Source organism: Lissotriton vulgaris, chromosome 7 (genome assembly GCF_964263255.1).
Source record: "Lissotriton vulgaris chromosome 7, aLisVul1.2, whole genome shotgun sequence".
NCBI lineage: Eukaryota > Metazoa > Chordata > Amphibia > Caudata > Salamandridae > Lissotriton > Lissotriton vulgaris.
In genome coordinates this window covers 269,680,352-269,707,513 of record NC_141695.1, presented here as the reverse complement: position 1 = coordinate 269,707,513, position 27,162 = coordinate 269,680,352, and the positions used below count along the sequence as shown (strand labels likewise).

The following is a 27,162-nucleotide window of genomic DNA, read 5'->3' as shown; positions in this document are numbered from 1 at the left end:
GGATTACAGCAAAAGGAACATTGTTTGCATCAATTTTGTATGAGTACTTTACTGGAAAGCCTTTCGGGAGTGTCTTACCACTGTCTTTTACTGAAGCACTGACAGCTAGCAGTATATCGCTGTCTATTTTTGTTTTTGACCGGGTGATTGCAGCTACAGAAGCCGTTTGAACAGCTGCCTTCGCTGCTTCATCAGCCAATTAATTCCATGCAACTTGAACACCATCACACTGATGACTCAGTGTATGTATCACGTGAGTCTTTTGTAGTTCTTTCTGCAAAAGAACTACTTGTTCCCAAAGCATTTTATGTTTGATTGTGCCACCTTTTGCATCTTTGAAACCATTTTGAACCCAGTTCTGCAAGTATTCATTGTAGGACTGGATGCAGTAATATGAATCGCACACTATTAGTGTGGGGAATTCACGATCAGTATTTTCAAGCGCCATTTTAAAAGCCTGTAGTTCAGCTCGCTGAGCTGTTCAATCTCTCAGTGATTGAGTTTTAGTGACCAATGGTCTAAATTTTCCTTTGTGCCATCGACCTTTAACAATCGCGCACGCAGCACTATATGCTGGTTTACCCCCAACTGCGGGCTGTGCTGAACTGTCTGTATATATTATACAGCCGTAATGTTCCAGAGGCAGAATCCCAGTCGGCAGAGGACATTCGCATTGGAATAATTCTTGCATTTTTAAGTTAGGATCAAATTCGTATACTACGTCTGGTGCAGCAAGAGAATTAACCCATTGTATCCATCTTGGATGTAACGCTTTAGCATTTGGAATGCTTGCTCTTGTTACTGCTTCTAAAGCAGGTACTGGTGTAACGATTATTATACATTTACCTTGTGCGAGGGCTCTTTCTTTTGCTACAGCAGTTTGTACCGCAGTTAAAAAAATTTCAGTAGAACTGAATTTCATTTCAGCTTGTGTGTACAAGTGTGATTTGTAAGCTATTGGTATCGTTTCTCCCTCATTAGAGGTCAGGTATGTAAATCTGCATCTTCCTGGGATGACTCGGATTACAAGGTTGCGTTCGTTTGCACATGTTTGCAGTTTTGTTTTAGTTAACATGTCTGTTTGTAATGATCGTAAAATTTCTGTGTGTTTCTGAGTCCAATTAGTTGGTTCGAAATCAGGTTTTATTAATTCGTAGAGTAGTTTAACCCTCTCTGCATAATTTAGAATATAAGTTCTTCCGAAGTTCAGGAAACCTAGAATTGATTGTAAGTTTTTCAGCGTTTTTGTAGCTTGGAGTACTGCACACTTCTCTAAGAAGTTGTCAGCTAGGCTTTTGCCTTAACTTAGTAACTCATATCCTAAAAATAGGACTGTGAGGTGGGCGATTCATGATTTTTTAAAGTTAAATTTGTACCCTTCAGATGCGAACCCAAGTATGATGGTGTTCATTCTTTTCAAGTGTGTCTCCAGGTCATTATCTGTAAGATAGATGTCATCGACATATGATAATGCCTCATCATCATATATATGTAGTAACTCTGTTACCCTGGCTGAAAATAATTCTGGGCTATTTTTGAATCCCTGTGGGAGACGACAAAATTGCTTTTGGGCCCCCATGCTGGAGAAAGCGGTCAAATACCTGCTTTCTGGTGCAATGTTTTGACAGAAAAAATCATTTGAAATATCTAATGTTGTTTTATATTTTTTGCGCACAATATTATTCATTAGTGCTGCACTGTGTGAGTTTTGTACTGCAAATGTTTTGCAACAAGAGTTTAGGTGTCTGTAGTCGAAAATTAGACAATATGAATCGTCTGGCTTGGAGACAGGAAACAAAGGATTGTTCATTTGTGAGGTGGATGTTTGAATCACCCCCTGGTACTCAAGTTGATCTAAGATCTCCCTGATTTGTTTTTTAGCTTCTTGCTTAACAGGATACTGCCTTTGTGCAGTAGGTTGATTTTTAACTGGATTTTATGGTGAGGAGAATCCTCATCCCATCCTACATGATTTTTATATAATGCAGGAGCTTGGGCCACTGCCCATTTTCTTGCATATGTGTATTTTTTATGAATTGGAATGTGATTTGAGAAGGCAGGCATAATCATTTCTTCGCCATGTGGGCACTCCCTGACAAACTCTGGTGGCAAGTCCTTTTCTGCTAGAAGGATATCACAGCCTTTAGATAGGTTCTCCCAGAAGAGACCTCTTATTTTCCTAGTTTTGTCCCCTCTATACGTAATGTTATTTCATATAATGTATGGGGCACACTGACTCTGGTGTCTGCAGTTTCCACTTGAATGTATTCATTTGTGTCCACTGTCTCCAGAAGATTCATCAGGATCTTGCGAGCTATGGTCACTTCTGCTGCTCTGTCTAGCATTGTTTGGGCACATTCTCCATTCTTGAGTTGTGTCCTCAGGCTCCTCGGCATGTTTTATTTTAATACTGGCTACCTTCTTTTTGGGAAACTGTATTTTTTTACTTTGATGAGCAGGTTCTTTGTATTTGGACTTGATGCGCTCTTCTTTATGTTCTGACCGTCCTCTTCTTTCCGATTTCTCTGAGGAAGTCTGAAAAGATCGAGAGGGACGTGTATCAATATCTTGATATCTGTCAGCTTTTCTCAAATTATCCCTATTTCTAAGGTTATATCTTTTTTCAGAGGGGTCCCTTTGGGTAGACTTTCCACCCCTTTCTGGAGATCTATCTCTCCGTTGGGGAGACCTTCCTCTGGTCTGGAACTGTTTTTCCCTGGGAGTGGTTTGCTTATTACCCTCCCACTTCTTCTTTTGGGTTATTAAATTATTTTTAATGAAAGTCTTTTCAGGATTTTCTGTTAGTTGTGGTTTTAGTGGTTTCCCACCCAAACTGTCTCTACCTAATTCTTCATAGGAATTTTCAATTATTCTGGCAAGTTCAAAAGGTTTTTCTGCTATATCTGTTTCTTTTAATTTCTGGCAGATTGCCACGGATGCTGCTTCTCCTTTTATGTTGGCTAGTAGTATAGCCGAGACTTGCTTAAAGTCTTTCAGTAATTTCATACCTAGATTTAAAGCAGGCTCTGGACCGTTTTCATTTTGAATCTGTCTTAGTACATCTGGTATAACTGCCATAGATGGAACACCGTGTGTTTTTGTGTAGATTGAAGCAAAGACTGTTCCCCAAGTGTCACAGTCCTCCACATGTGGTGCAATTCCCATTGGTAGGCAGATGGTCAGAATTCTGTGTTTTTCGTGAGGGGTAGTATCAGGAAACACTGCCTCTATTTGAGTAATTTTTTTGAGCTAACCAGAACTGAATTTTTTCCCGTTTTGCGGGTAATTTACCAATGACTGATTGTATGGTCTGTGGTTTAATTTTATTAGTGTTCCCCTGGTGAGGAATTTTTACAGCAGGTTGGACTGTTAAAGTCTGCATGACATATTGTACCAATTGTCTATGTATTTTAATTAATTGTTTTAGTTGAACTAAAAGTTCTCTGTCTGACATTTCTTCAATGTCAGGATGTGGTGTATAGCTGGCTAGAACCGGCCATGTGGCTCCTGGTCTACCTAGTGGACTGAGCCTGGTAATGTGATTTTGATGTTTTAGGGCGCCATTGAACCAGAGCTCATGCTCCTGCTAAGTTAGTGGAATTTCAACTTCCTCGAAAGGGGTGTATTCCGCTGAAGGTTCCCCTGCTTTGTAGTAGTGGAACTCGTGTGTTACAGCATTTGCTGCTGGAAAAGTTATCCATGAATAGAATACCTCTGTCTGCCGATATTCATGTGCCTCGACAACAAATATGACTGTACCACCTCTCGATGATACTCCATTTTCTATAAGTTTTATAGTTAAGGTTTTTCTTACATTTACTGGGATGTTTTTCGCATCCAGGTCATTTTCATTAAACCCTGTAACGTCAAAACCTGGTTGATTTGCATCTACTGCAGCTCCACCAGTTTCGTTGTTGTCGCCGTTGGTTGACATTGTTTAATGAAAGTTTGCTGAGCAAGTTTCAAGGAAACAAAGATTAGGTGCATAATATTTTGGAACATTGTATCCTTCAACGTTGACTAAACCAAAAACTAATACATAGGAATCTCTTCCTACTAAGTTTTGGCGGGTATTAACCTTTTTACCCACTTCAGATGTCTATCAGAGTTTTTACGGAAAAAGGGGTCTGTGTGAAAAGCACGACTGAGTTACTCTAGTATCTAGCGTTAATTATCTCCTTACCAAACGTTGGGCGCCATATAGTGTAGTTCCTATATTCCCAATAGGCTCTGCGCATTGGAATAACATAAACAATAGTTTAGACGTAGGACTGAGGTCGACTAGGTCTCTATTGAATATGTTAGACTTAATTGTGTGTGCCAGCTAGCTCAGAGGTCACTAGAAACTTTCTCAAGTAAACAAGAAGGTGTTTCGCTTTCCTGAATAGGCAAGAAGGGATTAGCTTCTGACAACCGCATACACATGACAACTTTGCTCCCTCCAGAATAAGGAGTATATCTCCAGAGTCGCGGAAACAATAGATAGCTATTTTACTCAGTCAATCGTGCATGCTTTGTTTCACCAGAAATGCAGAGAAATAGAGAGACGGGCATTTTCAATAAAAGGGTTATATATTGAGCAGTCTTCTTTCTCATGCAAGAGAAATGAATTGCCACAATTGCAATACTTGTCATAAAGTAAAGTGCGTACAGTAAAAGTAGTATTATGAAATAATACTGTAAAACCATTTATATGGTTTCTAAGCCATAAGATACTTAAAATGGATAAAATACATACAATGATAAATTAATGACTAAACGTACTCAACTGGTGTTTCTAAGATACGCTTACCTAGGTGTACCTAACCTAAGCCTAGTACGTGGGAAGGAGTAGATGAGTTACAGTTTTTGCCAAGAATCTGAATCAAGAACTCTCTATGGGTCTAATCAGCTCCGTACCTTCGGTATAGAATGAAGGAGGTCTTGTATCTCTCTCTCAGGACTTGATCTCCCAGAAACCCGCAAGGGTGACCGGAAAACACTGGACCTGGATTTCTCAGCAGGAGAAAAGACAGCGTCTCTCTCAGTGCGTCAGCAGGGAGGGTCTGCTTCCTTCAGCATTCGCATGAGCAGGGCGTCAGGCAAGTAGATAGCCGATCTGCTCCAAACCACAGTGTGTTGCTTAAGGCAGATGTTGGTATATTTATACCTGGAAGGTGCCGAGTTTGACGTAAGTTTGGACATAAAACGCCCCTAAGAACTGGCAGTTCATTCAGGACTCCAGGAGTTCTAGGAAAAATCAAAACAGAAGCAGGGGGAATTCCCGGGCTGCTGGAGGCTTGGTTTGTTTAAGAACGTGTTGTGCTTTCTAGGAGTCTACGGGAGTAGCCTTGCCGTATTTGGACTGCATTGGCTATGACTTAATATGGATATGATTCTTATGCCTTTATAAGGATATGATTTGTTATAACCACATAAGGGCATAAATCGGGAATGTCTTAATTAGGGTCCTAGATACATTTACAACAGCAGGTCCAACCCACTATGCATGCACATGCAGGGGGAGATGTAACGTGCAATTGTTTCCGCATTCTGCCCCACAGCCTGTGGGGCATGGTAGCGTCCACTGGCCACTAAACCCCATGCACCAGCAGTTGATCTCCACATGGCCATTTCCATGTTTTGCACTCCGTGGTCTGTCCTGCACCTCCAGGCCACACCTGGCATTGGGTAGGGTCACATTCCTTAGTCACTTGTTCCTTAGTCACTTGCTGCACTCTTACATGCCTGCTCTATGCCTCTCCTCACATCCTGCTATTGTGTGTCTGTGGTGCCATGCCCTGGCTGGGTTGTGGGCATGGCAAGGCCAGATTCCCAATGGTGTTGTGTTGTCCTGTCTGGTTGGTTGGCCTGCTGTGTGTCATGTTGAATGTAGTTGTGCTGCGTGCCTTTTGGCAGCGTCGCGAGTTCCATGACTGTGGGCTTCAGGTGTGGCTCCTGGCTGGGCTCCCTTTTATGCTGCAGGTAGTCGTCCTGCTTAACACCAGCAATCAGCAGGTGTTAATTCCCTGCTGCTACCGCAGTTTATCACCTGTTTTTGGTTTGCATCCCAGATCTGGCAGTTAATTTTGAAAGTGGTATTATGGTTTTTTCGTGTGTTTTTGCACGGTAACGCCTACTCTGCATCTCATTAGGGTTGGTGGTGTCCACCGCGGTGATACATTTGGGGGCAGTTATCGTGGGAATACTGGCGGTGTCTGCCGTTTGCACCAGCCTGTGAATGGGGTGTTAAATCTATATCCACTTTTGATGCGTTAAGGTGAAGGTAAATCGGAGATAAGTCCTTGTGAATAACCCCCATTGTATTTTATTATTCACAACATGTTGTCAACAAATAGTGCTAAAGCTGTCTGGATTCAAGCACAAATGAGCAAAACGAAAATTCTTCAGGGCAAACAATGCATTTCTAAACCAAAACTTTAATTATACAGTGATGTAATTTCAAATAATCAAAGACATAGTGATAGAATTATAATTCATACGTTCATGCCAATCATAGACAATTGTACCAAATAGGCTTATTTAAGCAAACAGGGACACCTGCTGATACACTGTGATTATTGAAAAACACTGTGCCACTCTTGCTGCATGTAGAGCATATTTACCTTTAACAGTTCAGTTGCGGTTAAGAGTGGGAAGAGGTAAATGGCCAAATTCATAGGTCAGGTGTGGTGTATCCACAACCCAAATTTAGGTTTTTAAAATTCCTGGTAGCTCCTTACATCAAAAATACTATAACTACTACCATGCTCCAAAAGCTAAATGTTGGAAAGTGGATTATTGGTAGGGGCAAAAGTAGGTCTGCCACTGGCAATAAGGCCACTAACACACTATAGGGCTCAGAATAGGTCTTAGAAAATTATTCCCATGCTCAACCCTTGATAACGTGGTTGCGAGCAGACAGGCTTAACTTCAAAGACAGGCATCTAAAGCATTTAAAAACACCAATTCAGTAAATAATTGAGACACAGCACACAATAAAAATCCATCACCAATTTATAAAAAGAGGAATTATTATTATATGACACCAAAACGAAGAAAATCCACTGTGGGGAACCGGAGATATGAATTTTTAAAGATTAGTCACTTTCTTGTGCATAAGAAACCAACTGTGCCCCTGTTAGTCGTCATTTTGTTTGCTCTGACAGGGACACATTCACGTTCTGGAGGATCTCTCACCACTCTATTTATTATGCACTCCTTCCTGAAGTTCTTTTTGCGGGTCCCAAAGTTATCCAACACACAATCCAAGGTTCTGGAATCTCAAAGAGGGTCCTTGAAAGTTTAAAACTTCAATTCTGCAATCCACTTGAACAAAACCCTTACAAACCCACTGATACACCAGGCTGGGGATTCTTTGTGGGGGTGTTCAGGTGAGCTCTGTTAACCTGTAACTTGCAGGGAGTCCCCTCTTTAGTCCTTTTGAAGCAGGTTTGATCCACAGGACTGTAGTTTCAAATGGTGAAAAAAGGCGCAATCTCAAAGTCCTGTCCTTTGGAAATGCACATCAGAAATCTTCAGCACAGACCCTTCTGATTCTAAGATTTCAAGAAGCAGATCTGAGAGACTCTGCCCCCTCAGACACTCATTCCAAGTTCTCTTGGTCAAACAGGAGGTCACTGCTGACCAATGGGAGCAGGACAACTCCTCAAGGATATGACCACATCCTGTGGAGTGTGGCATTATTTTGACCCAAAGTGCTCTAAATACTCCAAATTCGTAATGGTTGATTTTCCAGCAGGGAGGTAAGAGCTGGCTAAACACAGCCCTAGGATGGCTACTTTTCATAGACTCTGCCCCTGGCATCTGTGCATTCCTTCCATAAGCCTAGCTCTGGCTGAGGTGAAAAGTTTAGAGTTGTAAATGACACTGGATTCTTTCTTCCTCTTTGAAGACCATGGTTACGACTCCTCCATCTGCCCTGGCATTCCTTTGGAACAGCACACTTCCCTCCCAGAATAGCTGATTAACCCCAGGGGCTCTTTATCACCTCTTCAAAGCAGCCTGGCTAATCCACTTAACTCTGACTAACCAGGACAGTCCACTGGAAGGCTGAATCTGGATTTACAAACAAGAAAGTCTGATAACTTCTTGTTTGTACATTTTAGGAGAAATTCAACACTATCATATTCTTGAGTTTATTAATACCATTCTGGGAAGTCTTTGAATGTTACTTTTAGCCTTCTTCTATCAGGAGTTATTAGTTAATAACTTTCTGCCATGTAAACCTAGGTGGCAGTGGATTTGCAATGGAAAAAAGGACTAGGGCCATTTTTCCAGCAGCAGGAGTTACAAAAACATATTTTATAAGTACTTCACTTATATCTAAAGGACACATACCCCATGGGACAACTAGAGGAGACTTTAGGGGTTCTGAATCTGTAGAAATATTGCAGATCCTCCCTCCACAGTTCTCCTAGCATCAAAATCGAATTTGGGCAGCACTTTATCACAATGTGGGAAGTAAAATGTGAAATTTCACTTAACCCAAGGCATATAAAACTAATTATATAAGGGTCCACCTTATAAATACCTCAGCCCCCACCTCTGGGATACCCTGGGGAGACCCTGGGGGTTCCGAATATTCCAAAACGTTGTAGGTTATCAATTTTTAAGTGCCCCAAACATAAAAGTCAAGTTTGGGGACAATTTACTTTTTAAAATCAGTAATGGAACCCAAGGCTGCATTTAAACTGACCTCAGGCTTCAACAGTGCACACATGCAAGTGCAGAAAGGGCTGCCCGGCCTCTAAACTAACATGTCCTAATATGTACTATGGACTGATCGAGAGTTTCGATCCCCCTGCCCTATTACGTACTAGGGGCTGATAGGGTAGGTCATGCCAGTCACAGGGGTACCCCAGCCCATAGTGTACACTAGTGTATGTAGGTGTTTCCACTGTATTCTAAGTGTTTTCAGCATAACACTGGGCATGGCCTGGTTAGGCAAAGCCCAGGGTCAGTCAGAGTCAGTTACCACCAGTACCAGTCAGCAAAAAGTTAGGGGGTGCCCAGGGCACATGATGACTTTGCAACACTAATCAATTGATGAAGCCAATTAAAATTGGCTTTGTTTGGCACATGCTCACAGATGCACCCAACATACACATATATTCCCAAATAGAGCAGGCTCAATGGCCAACACACCAAGAGACACCCATTTTCACAAAGTCCATAAGACATACATTTGCATTCTGCTGCCAAAGGGTGATACACTAAAAAACACACAAAGGGCGATGGGTGGAAGTCTAACCACTGGCAATCGCTAGGGTGGCATTCTAACCCATCATTTTTTCTGACCATGCCACCTCAGTTTAGACCCAGCCATATGTGAATCAGTCTTGGTTCTGATCTCATATGAATTTAAAAGTCAAGACTTGTGTTAACCTAATTGGATCGCTTCATATAGATGTAGTTGGTTCCAGTGGCACAATCAGAAAGGCACCACACCTGGGCATACATTTGGCTACTTAGGACATTACATCAAACACACAAAGAGTGATAGGAAGAATGCTTACAAACACTTTAACCACTAGAAATCCCAAAGGGCAGCTGTTAGACATTGGGTTTGTGATTGTCAGAGGTATGCACCTTGTCCAAGCAAGAACCACAATCCTAGTCAGGGTAAGGCACATAACAACCTAAATCATCCTGGGCTCACCCTCTGGTAGCTTGGCACAGAGCAGTAAGGCTTAACTTAAGAGGCAATCTGACAAGTATTTGGGCAACACTTCAAACAGTAACACAGTGAAAACAGCACAAAAAGCCAGTTTGGAAACAGAAACATAAAGCTTAACTTTATAAATAAAATAGGGCCAGAACATCAAAATCCATCAAGTAGAAGTGGAGATCCGAATTTGTAAAGAATAAATGTAAAATAGTGCTTAAAAGCAATAAGCATGTAAGTGGGTTATCCGGTTGTGCTGGACCTGGCTAAGCCAAATGTTATGGTTGACCGGGATTGAGCATGGGCCAGATACAGGAACCCACTTAGGCCTCCTGCGCCATAACCTGCATCAACTTCGAAGGAGATGTGAGGTGCAGCTGGAGCCATGCACTAGTGTCAAGCCAACCAGGGGGCAAGATACATTGAGATTCTCAGCACAGTGGCAACGATACATCAGTTCTGAGTGCGAGGTGCCGGTTCAGAAGGCGATGCACAGCTGCTGCTCCTGCAGCAGTTGATACGTCGATTCTGAAAGTGTTGAGGTGGTTCTGAGTGTGATGTGAAAATGTATTTTCACACTTTTATAAGGATCAGATTGTTTTGATCCACACAAAGATGAAGATGTGCTCGTTCTGACCCATGCAAAGGCAAAGGTGTGCCTTTTCTGATGAGAATGTGGTTGTAGAAGCACCTTCGGCCTCACTTCCAAGGGCCCCAGGACTGGGTTCACACCAATTGGCAGGGTAGACTCACAGCTTGTAGAGTCCAGATACAGATGCAGGTAGTTGAAGTCTTTGAAATCCCTGAGAAATTAGAACAGGAGGCACGCAGCAAGTCCCTGGAGTTACTCTGAGTATAAGTGATGCAGGTCCAGTCCTTCTCACACAGGTAGGAGAACGGCAGGCAGCAGGGCATCCCAGCAAGGCAAGAGCACAGCACAGCAAGGCAAAAGTTCAGCAAAGCAGCAGTTTAGCAGAGGGGCAGTCATTTCAGCAGCACACCAGCTCTTTTTCCTGGCACAGTAGTCACAGGTCCTGAAGTGTACTGAAGTCATTGTGTCAGAGATCCAGTACTGATAGTCAGTTGTGCCTTTGAAGTGGGGGGACTTCCAAGATCACTTTAAAGTGCACAGATGTCCTCCCTTCCTACCTTTTAGACTCACTACAGAGGGGTAAGCAGCCCTTTGTGTGGGGACAGGACACAGTCCTGTCAGGTGCAATTGTGAGTCTCTTCCCAGCTTCTCCCTCCCCTTGCATAGGAAGGCCCATCAAGCCCCACCTATGATCCCTTTGTGTGTGACTGTCAAGGGAGAATACACAAAGTACAGTGGTCACCCACCACGGACTGAACAGAGACAGGCAGCAGGCACCAAAGGGCTGAAGTAAGTAAATGCAAACTTTCAAGCACTGTGAACGTCCCACACAGCTTATCAATGATACTTCAAGACGGGCGACAGTGGTGCCCGCTGCTGTTGCACTACTATAATGAGGATACTCTCCTCTTGCAATAAACCACATTAACTTCTTTTGACCAAGTAATCCAGAGTAATCTCGGGTTCGTAGCCCGCTCCCTTCCCGCCCTTCTTCCCCGCAAGCATCCAACGCATCGCAACGAAGCGTAGCAGGGAAAAAAAAAATAATTACATATAGCAAGAAATTACAGGAGAAACAATGAGGACCAGAAACTCTTCCTTACTACAGGCCCAGATACAGGCAAAGCCTCGCCCTCACAGATCGGCCCGAAGACGGAAGGCAAAACTCTTCTACCCCCCCGGGAGTAGGGGAGCTTCATCCCAGGTCAGTGCTTTTGGAGGGGGCCCCCGCAGATTCCCCTGGAGCCACTGGAGCCACACCAACTCACCCAGGCTCATTTGTGGTCCCCACAGCACTGCCAGGGTCACCGAACACTGTGCTCTCCGCCCTGGTGCTTTCACAGCCGCTACTGGGCTTTCAGGTAACAGAGACAAAAGATCTTTCTTGCTACCCTTGGTTACAGGCTCGGCAGCATCTCCCTGGCCTCTGAGCTGCTCATCAACTACCAAAGTCCCTGCCCAGCCCGAGAACGACCACGGGGCAGGGACCAAGGCCTCCCTTATCACCATTAATAATCACTCTTCAGGGGAAGATTTTCATAAGCTGGCGTCAGCTGATAGGGCAGCTTTGAGGCTCGAGCATGATAGTCCAACAATCCTGCCCCAACAAGCATTAATAAACTCTCAACTCAACTCGACATTATATGAGGCCCTGAAGGTTGGCGTTGGCAATGGTCCCCGCCGCAGTGCCTCAGCAAACAGAGAGCATACACTAGATTAATCTGGGAGCTGTAAGGTCCTTGACGAAGGTGGAGTAATCACAGCACCACCGGCCGGGCAGTCCCAATCCTCGATCTTATTGACCTGGAACCCGCCGAGTCAAGACAACATGTCTCAGCATTCACCCATGACACGTGGAAGGGAGGTCACCCCCCCAGCGTTTGTAGACCATCTAACATTGATAAATGAGACCCTCATTTCTATGACTGGAGCAGCAATCATGCATGCCGACAAGCTTTATGGCCAAATTAACATTCTACAAACAGTGGCAAATTTAATTTCAGGGGTCGATGCTAAATTGGATCACTTGAACTCCCTGATTCGCAGAGCCCAGGAGAGTACATATCTCACGTCTGAGCCTTGCAGTTGTGGTCCAGTTTTAACCCTTTCGCTGCTAATGACGGAACGGTTCCGTCATGAGCATCAGTTGGGCTGTGCTCATGACGGAACCGTTCCGTCATGACCACATCCATTTGCATGGGGGCCCAGCACCGGAGAGGAATCGTGGGAGCATGGATGAGGTTAAAAAACCTGGAAAAACCTCTGCACATTATGACTTCCCTAATTGAAGATCTTAAAATAGAAGCTAGCAGGAACAAGGATTCAAACACAAAGGAATCAGCATCTGATCCTTCCATAAAAGAAAGCTTAAAAATCTCTTTATTAGACGGCACAGAAACACATAATGAAAATCAATCTGCTAGGGCCGGGCCCATACCAATGAATAACGTACACACCAGAGATGTCGCTCCAACTACATCTCAAAATTCCGAATGGCAGCAGACTCCTACATCGTCCGGTTCAGATCCTCAAAAGAAATTATCAAGGAAAAATAGGAAAAAATTTAAAAAACTGAACAAGGCGATTAAAAATAGATTCATACGGGAATGGCTGCAGCCCGGTCGCCAGTCGCAAGGTCACACTGAGCCACCGGAAACGACTGAGCTAGAAGCTTTCCCCTTAATAACAGATTGCTCACTCTCAAAGCAGGAAGACCTCCACTTATCTAACCCAATAACAAACCAAGGGCTGGCTGTCTCTCTGGTGGCACCCCGACCAGCCCCATTAGTATCAACCACAAACCCTGTGAATGACCCACAACATATAAACACAGTGGAAGCGACCTAACCTTGCATCACTGAACATGAAGCTCGATCAAATCATCCTTTAGCCGCTGTCTCATCAATGTCTACGCACTGTGCGCTTCAAGTGTCACAGGCAATTTTAGATACAAAGGGCATTGAAAATACTCGGTTTAACAACAGGCTTGCCAGCTTTCCACTCATGACGGCCCCTGATTGAGCTACTGGGGCAATAAGGCACACAGATGCCCCCTTAGCTGGCCTCTCACAGCCAACAGAAATTGGCGTTCAGGCCGCAGACTCCAATGGTGACTTAAATCATTTCCAATCGCAGGACCGGAAAATATGGCTATACCCAGAATATGTCTCGCAGGGGAGGTGGGACATTCTTAATCATAGCAACCTTCTGATCCTTTGTGCAAACATTCCTGGGCTGGAGGCAATAAAAACTTTAGACATCGATACCATCTCCTTCCTATCGCCAGACGAGGAAGAGATAAACGAAACCACGGAGGTAACCTTCATGAGCCCGGCCATGGCAGAGGCTTTAAAAAGTCAGCACAAGCTACTGGAAAGCTGGGGCATAAGGATAAAACCCAAGAGATTTCAAAAATATCCTCTGATCTTAAAAACACACGCTGCATACACCTCGATGGGAAACATAGCCCAACCAGCTGGAGAGCTTCCACGCCTGTATGCGCTCTACAAGGATGCCCCAGAATTGGTGCCTACACTCCAGGGGCACAAAGGTGGCACAAACTCGGGTCACCCTACCAGAACACCAATTAAGATCACTAGGGATTTAATCCAGGGGACACGTAAATGCGCAACACTGGGACCCGCGAATAAAGACTGGTCCTGGATTTCGCTTGCTTTAAACTCTAAGACCTAATGGTTCACGCCTTAACGCCTGGAGCCACTCTCCGTGATGCATGAAAAACATAGACCTAAAACCCGTTGAGAAGGCATGGTCCCCGGTGAGACTGAAAGTCATGTCTTGGAATGTTGCCGGCCTTAGGTGGTTGCTTCTCAACCAAAATGCGCTGTCATTTATAGAGGAAGCAGACATAATTTGCAAACAAGAGACTTGGCAAACCCATCCACTCTCCCTGAGAGGTTATGCTGAGTACGGAAAACCAGCAGAAAAGCTTAACATCTTCGGCAGACCCTCGGGAGGGATATGTGTCTACATTAAACACGCACTAAATTTGGAATTTGCAGAAATCTCTAACTTACCGGATTTCCTCCAGGCAGGCATTTTGAAAGGCTGTCGCCTGGCAAATAGTAACTTTTCAATATTGTTAATTAATCTTTACCATAACCCGCATGGGCCTTCATCAAACCCGGCCATGTTGATACATCATATTGAGTGTTTACTGCTCCAATTTGCGAGCCTTGAATGTCTCATTCTTGGCGATTTTAACACCCATAATATAGGGGTTCTGACCAAACGCAGCCACCAGGTAGGGGCCACTGACGCCCTAAATGATCTACTAAAATCCTATAACCTGGCGACGGCCCACTCAGTCCTCTTAAAAAACAGACCGGGGCAGACGGTTGGCCCCACATTCAATAACCAAACCACGGTCGATTATATAATACTAAGCGGCAAACTCCAACTTTTGATGTCAAACTTTTCAGTCCCTCCGCGTAGTGATAGCGATCAGGCTGCCTTAACTGTCACTTTGAATCTCACTGTGGACCAACGCCACAAGCTTGAATACATCGGAGCGGCCGATGGAGAAGAATTGATAAAGCTGCCCAGAAGGATCAAATGGGAACAAACCACCATAACCAGATTTAATAGCTGGGCAAGTCAGTGGATAGGTTGGCCATCGAGTGCACAGAAAAATGGCGCAATAGAAAGCGGGAATGCCACATTAGAGACCCTGGCGGTGGTTCTTCGTGGGAATCAGAATAGTGTGTCGCACAGGTGTCCTCCCTATGAATACGGTTATAATATAGAAATCAAAAAAAGTGCCAAAACACTAAACAAGGAACGTAAACGGCTCCACAAATGTAGGACAGAACAAAACAAGAAGGAATTAAAATAAGCCAAAAAAAGTCATGCAAAAAAGGTGTGGGCCGCAAAACGAGCTAATTGTGAATCACAATGGCTAATTATCTTTGAGTTGCTGAGCCTAGGAAAATCACAGGAGTTTTGGAACTACATATGCAACATGGGACGAGGCCCAAATCATAGAGAAAATGCCCTCGAAGCCTCCATTTGGGTCGCCCATGGCAAGGCATTATATACCAATGATGGTCCAGCATACATGCAAAATGTAACACCCATTCCTGGAGACTACCTTGATCCTACCATCGAGATGACAGCCCCACCGGAAAAATCGTTGGTTTCCAAAACCTTAAAAAATATGAGACAAAACGCCGCACCGGGCCCCAATGGGCTTCCTGGGCATTTATTCAAGGCAAATATTGATTTTTGGACGAAAAACCAGACCCATCGGTACTCCAAATGCTGGCTCCGGTGGGAAGTTCCAGATTCGTGGAGTGACTCGCTTTTACAGCCTATTCACAAAAAAGGCCCAAAATCGGAACCCGCCAATTACCACATGATTGCCTTGTTAGATATTGAGGGTAAAGCTTATGCTAGCGCCATCTTGAGGGACCTCGCAGACTGGACAAGTGAAGTTGGCATTCTTCCATTCTGCCAAACCGGATTCAGACCTGGGTCAGTCACAGTTGATAACATCATTGCTCTCTCTTTCCTGGCGCATTGCGCATGGACAGGCAAAAGTCTTCCCCTCTTCGCCTGCTTTATTGACTACTCGGCGGCGTTTGATGGGGTCGACCGCGCAATTCTGTGGCACAAGCTGGTCCAATGGAACATCAATCCGGGACTGTTAAGAGCGATACAGTCCCTGTATCAAAAAACTTGGGTGCGTATCAAACTCTCAAGGGACCATGCTTCTGCTAAGATCTACACAGATAGAGGCCTAAAGCAAGGGTGGGTGCTAGCCTCATTACTATTCAACTTATACACTGCGGACATGGAGAGGGCCTTGACTGGTGCCACCCTGGCTACTCCAAAGATCGGTGGGCACAAAATGCACTTCATGCAATATGCGGACGACCTGGTCCTTTTGGACCACACGAGAATGGGGCTGCAAAAGGAGCTGACGGCACTGGCCGTATACAAAGACAAAAATAGGCTTGTAGCTAATCGAACTAAATCAAAAGTAATTATATTCGGGCATCACCCAAGGAAAAAATCTTTGAAATGGAGGCTAGGCAATCTTTTGCTGGAAAGTACACAGCGCTGCATCTACCTGGGCATTTGCTTTCAGGAGTCGGGGCTCCCAAGTGCCCATCTAAAGTCAATCAAGGCCAAAGGTAAATCCATCACCTACGCGATCTGTAAGCTGCAAGCCTCCCTATACAGTTCGTCTACCACGGCCATTAACAGAGTGCTTAAAGCCAAGCTCATGTCGGCACTCAACTACGCCCTCCAGGCATTCCCGGGTAAATTGAGCCATGAACTGGAAAAAATGTGTTGCAGGGTATACAAGAAACTTTTCCACCTCTCAAGCTGCACCAGAAACACCCTCGTTCGCTTGGAGTTCTCACTCAACCAGCAAAACCTGGAAGAGCTGGCCGCCTTAAGCAAATATTATTTTCTAACTACAGCGGCACAAGAGAACACACTAAAGGCAGTCCTGAAATGCATTTTCAAAGAGCCCGGGAATCCTTGGTCGGCTTCCCTTGAAGTGGCTAAGGCCAATCTCAACCTCGCCATGGACTCCTGGAATCCGTAATATGTCACATACCCCACAATAAAAAACGCGATTAAAAAACAAGTGCGTCTGCGGTCACGGGAACTGGACCTGGAGTCCCTGAGGAGAAGAAAAGACCTGCATGAGACCCTGTGTTTACCCGCACATCCTGCACACCCCTAAGCAGCATCTCACGCAGGCAGTGGGAAGTGAAGCCCTTCATAAGATCTTGGCTTATAGAGTACACCCATTGCCCCTTAAAGAACTTTACCCGTGTGGCAAGACCAGCCCAGGAGCACAGGAATGAAGGCTCTGCAGCTATAAACCGGAGTCATTGGCACATCTTTTCTTCTGTTGCCCTGCCCTGCGGTTGCCCCACAGTCTTTATCTTAGGCCATTACTTAGACATTCTGGGTTACGCTCTGCAAAGGATGGGATTTTTTACCTTTATACCCTGTCCAGAGTTATGCACATGGCTGCCTTTGGGAAGTTTATCTTCCAAGCACGAGCAATGCTGATGACTTCCACTGGCCGGATCACAGAGCCTTCAGCCGGCCCATGAACCTTTCTCCTGGCCTCTTTGCCTTCTTGGAGTAATTATATAACTTGATTTTTGAAATTCCCTTGATTTTAACTTTTGTAATGTGATGACTTTTGTATTTCTGGTTTTATGTAATGGTTTTCAGTAACCAACAATAAATATCATTCATTCATTCATTCATTCATTCTAGTCTGAATGTTATCCTATGGAAGAGATAGAGCTCCCGGTACTGAAAAACAAAATTGGGAGCTTTTCACTACCAGGACATGTAAACTTTAAAAGTGCATGTCCTGCCTTTTAAATACATTGCACTCTGCACTATGGGTCAGAAAGGGACTAATTTAGGGGTGCCATATGTATAAAAAGGGAAGGTTTAGGTCTGGCAGGAGGGTTACCTTACCAGGTCAAAGTGGCAGATTAAAACTGCACTTACAGGCTCTGCATTTGTAGGCCTGAGCCATGGTTAGAGGTCTACCTAACATAGTGGCACTATGAATGCTACAGGCCCACCAGTAGTATTTAACTTACAGGCCCAGGGCACATGTAATTCACTTAACTAGGGACTTATAGGTAAGTTAAACATGCCAATTGGAGTTTAAGCCAACGTTACCATGCTTAGCGAAGAGAGCACACACACTTTAGCACTCACTGGTCAGCAGTGGTGAAGTGTGCAGAGTCCTACAACCAGCAAAAAGTAGGTCAGAAAATGGAGGAAGGCAGGGAATAAGTTGTGGGAAGACCACCTTATGGTCTAACATGTGTCCCCCCAACTGAAATTGGAGAGCTACCCAACCACTTGGGAGCTCTCTTCACTACGTTAGAAGAATCAGAAGAGACGATCAGCATTTTCTTGGTCTGTCCCTGGCGATACTCCAAAGCAAAGTCTATGGGGCACATGCATCAACCTATTTAGGAAGTGCAAACGGTGCGAATCGGTAAATTCGGCCGTTTGCACTTCCTAAATATGTTTTTGGGATGCATGAAACAATTTTTCAAAATTGGCTTTTTTTTGCATTTCCTAAAAATGCAAATGCATTTAAGGAATCGCATTTGTGCGATTCCTTAAATGCAATGCATCAATTTTTAAAAAAATGTGAATTTTGAAATCCTAAAAGATTTTAGGATTTCTTGATGCATAGGATTTTGCAATTCCTAAATTGTGATTCCTTAATTTTCGCAATTTAGGAAATGCAAATTCCTACAATGATGCATGTGCCCCAAAGACTCTATTCTCTGTAGGGAGATCGACACCCTCAACAGTTTGGGATTTTCACCCCCTCCTCTACATGATTCATCTGAGGGACCTGTGGTTTACTTATACTTGAAGTGAGTCTAAAACAAATATGGTATGAACTTCTTCAGTGTACAGACCACAGCAAAAGATTCTCTCTCAATGGCACTCCACCTGTGTTCCAGTAGAAGAAGTGTCCTATTAATGAAGGCTACCGGTTGGTCTAGGCCCTCCTCATTCAGCTGCGCACCAACTGCCCCTATGCCATTCTCTGAAGCGTCCATCAGTACAATGAATTTATTGGAGACGTCAAGGGCCCTGAACACAGGGGACGTACACATGGCTTCCCTGAGAGAGTCAAAGGCTTTCTGACAAGCCTCTGTCCAGATCACCAATATGGGCTACTTCTTGGAAGTTAGCTCAGTTAAGGGGGCAACAAAGATGCCATAACCCTTAAAATATCTAATGGAATAGCCAGTAAGGCTGAGGAAGGCTCTCACTTTTTGTTGGGTTTTAGGTGGTTGCCAAGTCATGATGCTTTCAATCGTGGTATGGAGGGGCAGAACCTTACCTCCACCTACCAGGTTTTCCAAATACACCATGGAACCCTGTCCAATCTGGCACTTACTGGCCTTAATGACCAGGCATGCCTGATGCAGGGCCTGCAGCAGCTAATGGGTGTAATGCAGGTGTTCCTGCCAGCTGGATATGTAGACAGAAATTTCCTCTAAGTAGAGATACAGAAAACTTCCTTGTCAGCCAAGACCCTGTTTACCAACAATGGAAAGGTAGTAGAGGCATTTTTCTATCCCAAGGGCATCATCCAAAACTGGAAGTAGCCCTCTAGTGTTGAAAATGCAGACCTCTCTTTGGCCCCCTCAGTCAGAGCGATCTGCCAGTACCTTGATGTCAATTCAAAGGTACTGAGGCACTTCGCAGTGCGCAGCTTGTCAATGAACTCATATACACTCAGGGATGAGCTGTGCATCATTCCTGGTGACTGAGTTGAGTCCTCTGTAGTGTACACAGAAACAGAGTTCTGGTGTGGTGCCTGGTGGGGAAGCCTTTGGTGTCAACACCACAAGGCTGGACCAGGGTTTATTAGAGGGCTCAATCACCACTAAGGCAATTATCTTGGAGACATCCTCCTTGATGCTGGCTCTTCACCTGTCTGACAACCTGTTAATTCTGTTCTTTACAACTGGGCTGTCCCAGTGTAACATCATAAACGCACAGATGTGTGAGTGCAAGGGTCAAGTCCCTCATCTGTCACTAGGTAAATGTCAATCTGAGGAGTTTTTTCATCCAAATCATCATTTTATAAAAGGTTTTATGCTGCTCAATCTATTATTCTTCTCCAGATTGAAAGTTTTGCATGTTCGGGATCGCGATCTTCACCAATATTCTGACGGAATGACCGAATGACGTGTTCGTGAGAATAGACTATGCTTCACATTAAGAGGTCTAAAGTGAGCATGCTCCTCTCTCACAGTGCATGATGGTGCGGTGAATGACGTGTTCGCAATAGCAATCTCTTTCACGGTGCAAGATGGCGCACTGATTGACGTGTTCGCGGTCGCACACCCTCGCGGGATCACGTGCCCAGCTACCAAAATCTCGTGGCGCATGCGAACGGATAGGAAAACTCGTCGGCGAATGCAGGGATCCCAGTGAGTCGCTACCACATGCACTGGAATGCATTTTTAAAGCGCAAACAAGAAAATAATACCGCTATGCCGCGGCGCGCAGAATTTTCAACAATTCCACATTCTCCACGGAATGTGAAATTGCCTAAATTCCACAAATTTCGTGAGCGGAGCAGAATTTAACACCCAGGCTTAGTGAAAAGGGGGGAACACAATTGTTAATATATAAGCAGGTCAGTGTACACAACTGACACTGCTTAATACTGGTTATATTAGCCTGATATGATTTGTGTGGAAGAATGTTAATATAAGAGAGACCAATATACAAGCAAGGACAGTTTGATAATGTTGCTGGACATCACTCATTTGGGCAAGCCAGGAGCTAATATTACTAGCCCAATTGCTCCTGTAATTGCCACATATTGTTATTAATGTGTGCATCTTTTTCATACCCATGTGGTTAGTAATGTTAGTTGTAAATTTGTTGATCTGACATTCAAATTTATATATAAATGTACCGCTGCTAATGTAATAGCAACATTCCTTTTTTCTGTGATGTTACAATATTAGTGTAGAGGACCTATTGTAGGTTCAGTTGTGTCCATGGTATTTCATCATTAAGACTCACCCTGTTCGTCTGAAGTCTACAGACCCATCTTTGCACTTTTTCTAAGAGCATGGTAGTCATATCAACTCGGGATGTGAGTTTTTCAATAAACGATCATTTCAGGTCTCTGTCTGTATGATTTTTTTAGAGGAAGTATACAGTGAGTTTAGTAGATGTTCTCCTACATCCAAAGATGCTTCTGTGCTCTCTTATCTGGATCTTCACCTTCCTTGTTGTCATTTGGAGTCTGATTGGGCATTTAGTAATGTACATTATATTGCTGCTGTTGTAGTTGATGTGTGTCTTTTGTTCTCACACAGATGTCAGTCACAGATTGAGTGTTTGTGATTGTTCAATGAGAGAGCACACAGATTATTGCCACATGGGTGGTGCTCTGTCACTAGAGGGAAGTCCCACAGTGTGGTTTCTTTTTAAGATACTCTTCACCAGGTATTACTGTGCACAAGTATATCCCTGATACTTCTATTCCATCTGAACAAAAGCATAGGTTTTGGAGAAGATAACTGACTGGATGTGAGTAACACTGCCACCTTTAAGATGAGGATATTTCACTGGTTGTTATTTTATACTAGGGAGTACCTATCCTCTCACCTTTTGGATATGAAAGGATCTCTTCACCCTCCCAGGTCCAGGAGCTCTTCGGTCCTTCTGCACCTAAGTGTTTAAGTAAAGTATTTGTGCAATACTTCAAACAGTAACACATTTTGAAAACACCACAAAAAGACTCACAGCAGTCTAGAAACATAGAGCCTAATTTTGTAAATGAAACAAGACCAAAATGACACAAATCCAACAGGTAGAATTAAAGATATGAATTTTTAAAGAGTAAATGGAAAATAGCACTTAGAAGAAATAGGCGGTTCAGTGGGTTTTCTGGTCACACTGGTATAGGGCAAAGTCAAAAGTTCAGGGGAACAGTGACGGAGCACGGGCCGTATCCAGGGACCCACTTGCACACGCTGAACCAAAGTACCTCGATCTAGGCTTGCATTGATGTTGAAGAAGATGCGTGGTGAAGCCAAAGCGATGTATCGGTGTTGAGCCTCTCTGTGAGCGAGATGCATTGAGATTCTTCATGCAGCAGTGGCAATGTGCCAGTTCAAAGTGTGAGGTGCCGCATCCAAAGGCTATGCGCAGCTACTGCTCCCATAAAAGGGGATGTGCTGGTTTGGAGTGCGATACGCCGGCCCAATTCCTCCCATGGACAAGCATGAGCCGGTTATGATCTATGCAATGGTGAAGAAGCACCAGTTCAGACCCAAACAAAGGCAAAGATATGGCAGTTACCATGTGGATGCCTGAGTTCATACGCGCTCAATTGATACTACACCCTCAACCACCACCACTACAACCACCAGCTCACCCACAAGTACCACACCCACAACCACCACCACACCCAAAACCACCAGCACACCCACTAGACCACAACCACCAGCACACCCACAACCATCAGCACACCCACAACCACTACTACACCCACAACCTCCACATCCAAAAGCACCACCACACCAACAACCTCAACAGCACCCTCATCCAAACGCACTCCTACAAAAAAAACAGCACAAACCAAACGCAAACACACACACTAACCCTATCCAAAACACCTGCCAAACCACACACATCAAAACATATACCAGAACCATCGCAAACCATACACCCACATGAACCACACCCACACCAACCTCCTCAACAGCACACTCATCCAAAATAACACCCTCACACAAAAGCATACCTACATGCAAAACAACACCAACCAAACAGTAATGCACACACTCCCCCAAACACCAAAAACCTGCACAAAACACACACCCAAACATGCACAACATATACCAGTCAGACATGCACCTGCAAAACATACCGATATATGCACATCACCCACTCAATCTCCCTCTACCACCCAAACCCAATCCTCTCTCACCACTCCTACCCTTAGTCCTCAGGAGGAATTTTACAGCTTACATATCCTAACCCCTATGAAAGCGAAACCCATACCTCCAAAGAAAGATACTTGAAGTTACTGCTCTGTGCCCACTAGATGCCCCTTCCTGAGGAGGTTCCTCCTTGGCAGAATTTTTAGTTTGTGGCAACATCTCCACAACCTGTAGTGGTGAGCAAGACTTTTTTTCACTTATTTATGTTTTGAAAATAAAGATATATTTATACTAGTGACATATCTCATTTATTAATAAAAAGATTTATTTTTACAAAGTTGTCCTGTCATTATTATTCATTTACAAGTCATTGATTATTAACAGTGTTATTGATGTGAGATACATATTCGTAACTACATTTACAACAGTAAAGATAAAGGATTATTTAAATAACATAGTTGTACAGTGCAAACATTAGTGCAATATTTTCTTCATAAAAATAGAAATATTGGTGCAAGCATTCATCATAATAATGCACACTTACACCAAAACAGACATTTGTTTTTAAAATGTTTTGAGAGTTACTACAGGTGTGTTTGTTATAATTTGATAAGTGATAGATATAGACATAGATGCATTATACCTCAAAGAAAAATTAGAGCACATTAAAATGTATATATTCACAAATAAAAAAAATTGAATTATGCAGGTGTTTTCTTCTAAATTTCTTAAACTACCATAATACATACATATGCATTACACATTCGTATAATATTGCTTATTAGAGTGATTTGAAAATGCACGAGTCCAGGGCTAATGTCAACAGATAATTAAAAAGAAAAAAAGTAAAATAGATTCCGTCAATGACGGTGTTGATTTGCTTCGTGGTCAAGTATCATCAGCAAAGGGAGGACTTGGACTATCAGGTTCATGGTGGAATATGGAGTGAAAAAAGAAAATAAGGTAAGTTTCTACCTTATATCCCTTCACAACTACCAACCTAGATGTGGAGGTATCGCCGCCCCAGTTAGGGTGGCGTGAAGGTACATTGTGATTTGACTGGCTGACAAACTAGCTTTACTCCTTCCGACAGCTGCTTTTGCCTATGGCTCTGTCAACAAGATAAGAAAAATCTGGTAGTGACGGCGGCACTCCAACAGTCTGTCGTCCATTGACCCGCCTAAAAAGAGCGGGTGGACAACCTAGTAGGCGGACAGAGAACAGACGGAAAAGTGACGTAGGGACCAAATCCCCCAAGATCGAAATCAGGGCCAGAGTTCTCTAAAGGCCCGCACAACAACTCACAGGGAAAGGTTCTAATCCTAATTCCCTTTTCTGGCCACCAGAAGAACAACAACCCAGACAAGAGTCAGCAGCCCATGTCCATCTGGTGCTATGGGTGCTACAAGTATGGATGCTACAAGGTGGATCCCAATCGTCCAAAAAGAGCACCACCTCCCAATAGAGTAAAGGTTCTAGGGGTGGCAAGTGTAGTGCTGTGGGTGGGGTTTGTCCTTGGTAATGAAGGAGTTTAGTGGGGTTACCCTAGTGTCTCTAAGTGACAGTGAGATGGTTCCTAAGATCCCGGTGCTCTAGAATACTGCAAAGTATAGGCAATGGTTCACCATCAATGGGCATGGTGTTGAGGCTCTCAGATTTACAGATGCCAGCATGATATGATAAGGAGTCAGCTGGTGTCCTCAGAGCAGGTAGTTCCCTATGCATTTCACCAAGTTGTTTTGGCTGACAACAGAGAGGGTCACTACTCAGTGGCCCTTGTTCCATTTAAGTGGGAAGGTTGTCGTGTTCTTATCTAGGACCCTAATTCGATATTCCCGATTTATGCCCTTGTGAGGTTATAATCAATAATGTCCTGACAAAGGCATAAGAATCAGATTCATATTCAGTAATAGCCCATGCAATCCAAAGCACAGCATGGCTACTCCCATTGACTCCTAGAAAGCACAACGTGTTCTTTAAACAAACCAAGCCTCCAGCAGCCCGGGAAACCCCCCCCCCCTGCTTTTGTTTTGATTTGAACAAGAACTCCTGAAGTCCTGCAAGAACTGTTAGTTCTTGGTGACGTCTTATGTCTAACCTTACGTCAAACCTGGCACCTTTCAGGTATAAAATACCAACAGTTGCCTTAAGCAAACACACGGTGGTTTGGAGCAGAGCGGCCATCTACTTGCCCGAGAGCCCTGCTGATGCGAGTGCCTGCGGAATCCGCCCCTCCTGTTTGACGCACTGAGAGAGACGCTGTCTTTTTCTCCAGCCAAGAAAATCCAGCTCTGGTGTTTCCAGCCTACCCTTGCTGGTTGCTGGGATATCGAGTCCTGAGGAAAGAGATACCAGACCTCCCACATTCTATTACCAAGGTACGGAGCTGACTAAACCCTTAAGAGAATTCTTGATGCAGATTCTTGGCAAAATTATCTTAACCAACTTAACTTAACACTGCTACTTACTTATCCCTTCCCACGTATTAGGCTTAGGTCAGGTACAACGGGGTAGGCTTAGTTAGAAGCACCAGTTGAGCCTTTTAGCCAATGTATATATGTATGTATATAATTTAACCATTTTAAAGTATCATATGGCTAAGAAACCATATCAATGCTTTTCAGTATTATTTCATAATACTACTTTTACTGTAGGCACTTTACTTTACTTTAAGTATTGCAACTGTGGCAATTCATTTCTCTTGCATGAGAAGGAAGACTGCTCAATAAATAAGACCTTTTTATTGAAAACGCTCATCTCTCCCTTTCTCTGCTTTCTGGTGAAACTAAGTATGCACTACTGACTGAGTGAAATATTTGTCTATTGTTTTCACACGACTCTAGAGATGTACTCTTATTCTGAGGGAGCAAAGTTGTCATGTTTATGCGGTTGTCGGAAACTGAATCCCTTCTTGTCTGAGCCAGGGAAAGTTCTCCCTCCCTCTTCATTCAGGAAAGTTTCCAGTGACCGCTGAGCTAGCTGGCGCAAACCTAAATTAAGTTTAACATAGTCAGTAGAGACCTAGATGACCTCAGTCCTACGTCTACACTGCTGTTTATGCTATTCCAATGCGCAGAGCCTATTGGGAAAATAGGAACTACACTACAAGGTCAGGTATTTTAATGAGTGCTGTGATCCCTGCTATTCCTGTGATCTGTTTGCTTGCTAACGACCTTGAACACACAACCTGGAAGTTGATATGACAAGTTCCGTGGCTGCCCAGGATGGGAGTCAAAAAATGGTTGGAGCCTGGAATAATGGCCCAGCCATCAGCTGAAAAGGGGAAAGTAAAGGGGAAACCAGCCCCTGAATATACTCACAGTGAGATGGGTAGGGCACCTGAGATGGCCGCCCGGAGTCCATTTTGGAGGGAATTGCTCCCCTTGGTGACCTTCCTGAGCTTGGCAGATTGCATGTAGAAGGAGGACCCACAAAGGAGGAGTTCTGTAGGTACAGAGGGAGTGTCCTAACCTTGTGGGCATGAGGCAACAGCCTGAAGCCCAAGCATCAGGTGATTCCCCTGGGAGTCATCACATTTACTGGGAGTACAACCTCTTTAACATTTAGCCTAAGGCTCATGCACATGGGACAACAGGAGCCCTGGTAGCCTCCCAATGATACAGGGCCTTCCTACTGGAGCTGGCTCACAAAGGTTCCCTGGCATGATACCTGGGTCAAGACAAGACCTTTGCATGGCTTGATCTCCATTTTTATTGCCACAAAATCAATACTTCCTCAGATACATTTGTAGGACTTGTGTAACTTGCCAGGCTATTGGGAGGATAGGGCAGAGGTTTAAAGCCCCCCTTAATATCTTGCCTGTCAATGGTACACACTTTGAGAGGGTGGGCATCAATATTGTTTTGCCTATGGATCCCCAGAGTGCTTCAGGCAACAGGTGCATCCTGGTTTTGGGGAATCATGCCACTAGGTTCGGAGAGGCAATCATTCTGAAGAACACAACTTCACTTCCAGTGGCAAAAGCCTTGATGGGGATTTTCACTCGAGTGGGTCTCTTCAAGGAAGTGGTGTCTGGCAGGGGCACCAACTTCATATCTGCTTCTATGCAGTGAATGTGGAAGGGGAATGGGATAACCTACAAGTTCTTCACTCCTTACCAATCATAAACAAGTGGACTTGTTAGGGGATTTAACAAGAAACTGAAGGGCATGAATAGAGGCCTACCTAAGGGTCTTCAGGAATAAGTAGGGCATCTAAGTGGGGCATCTTCTTGCCATGCCTGTTGTTTTCCTACAGGGAGGTACCACAGAAGGGAGTGGGCTTCAGCCCCTCTGAGCTTCTTTATGGGTAGCCTGTCAGAGGACCTGTGAGATTGGTTAAAGAGGGTTGGGAGTAAGCTCCCAGGAAGAGTCTCCAGGATGTAGTGAGCTATATGTTGGCCGTCAGAAGCCAAATGACTAAGTGGTGGAATCAAGCTTCTGACAACTTAG

At 44.1% G+C, this 27,162-nt stretch overlaps 1 protein-coding gene across 1 annotated transcript in view; it reads left to right on the top strand.

Annotated features, from left to right (window-relative positions):
* Positions 1-27,162, top strand: part of LOC147701364 (B-cell receptor CD22-like) — a 351,247-nt gene that overhangs the window by 281,819 nt on the left and 42,266 nt on the right. The window lies entirely within an intron of this gene.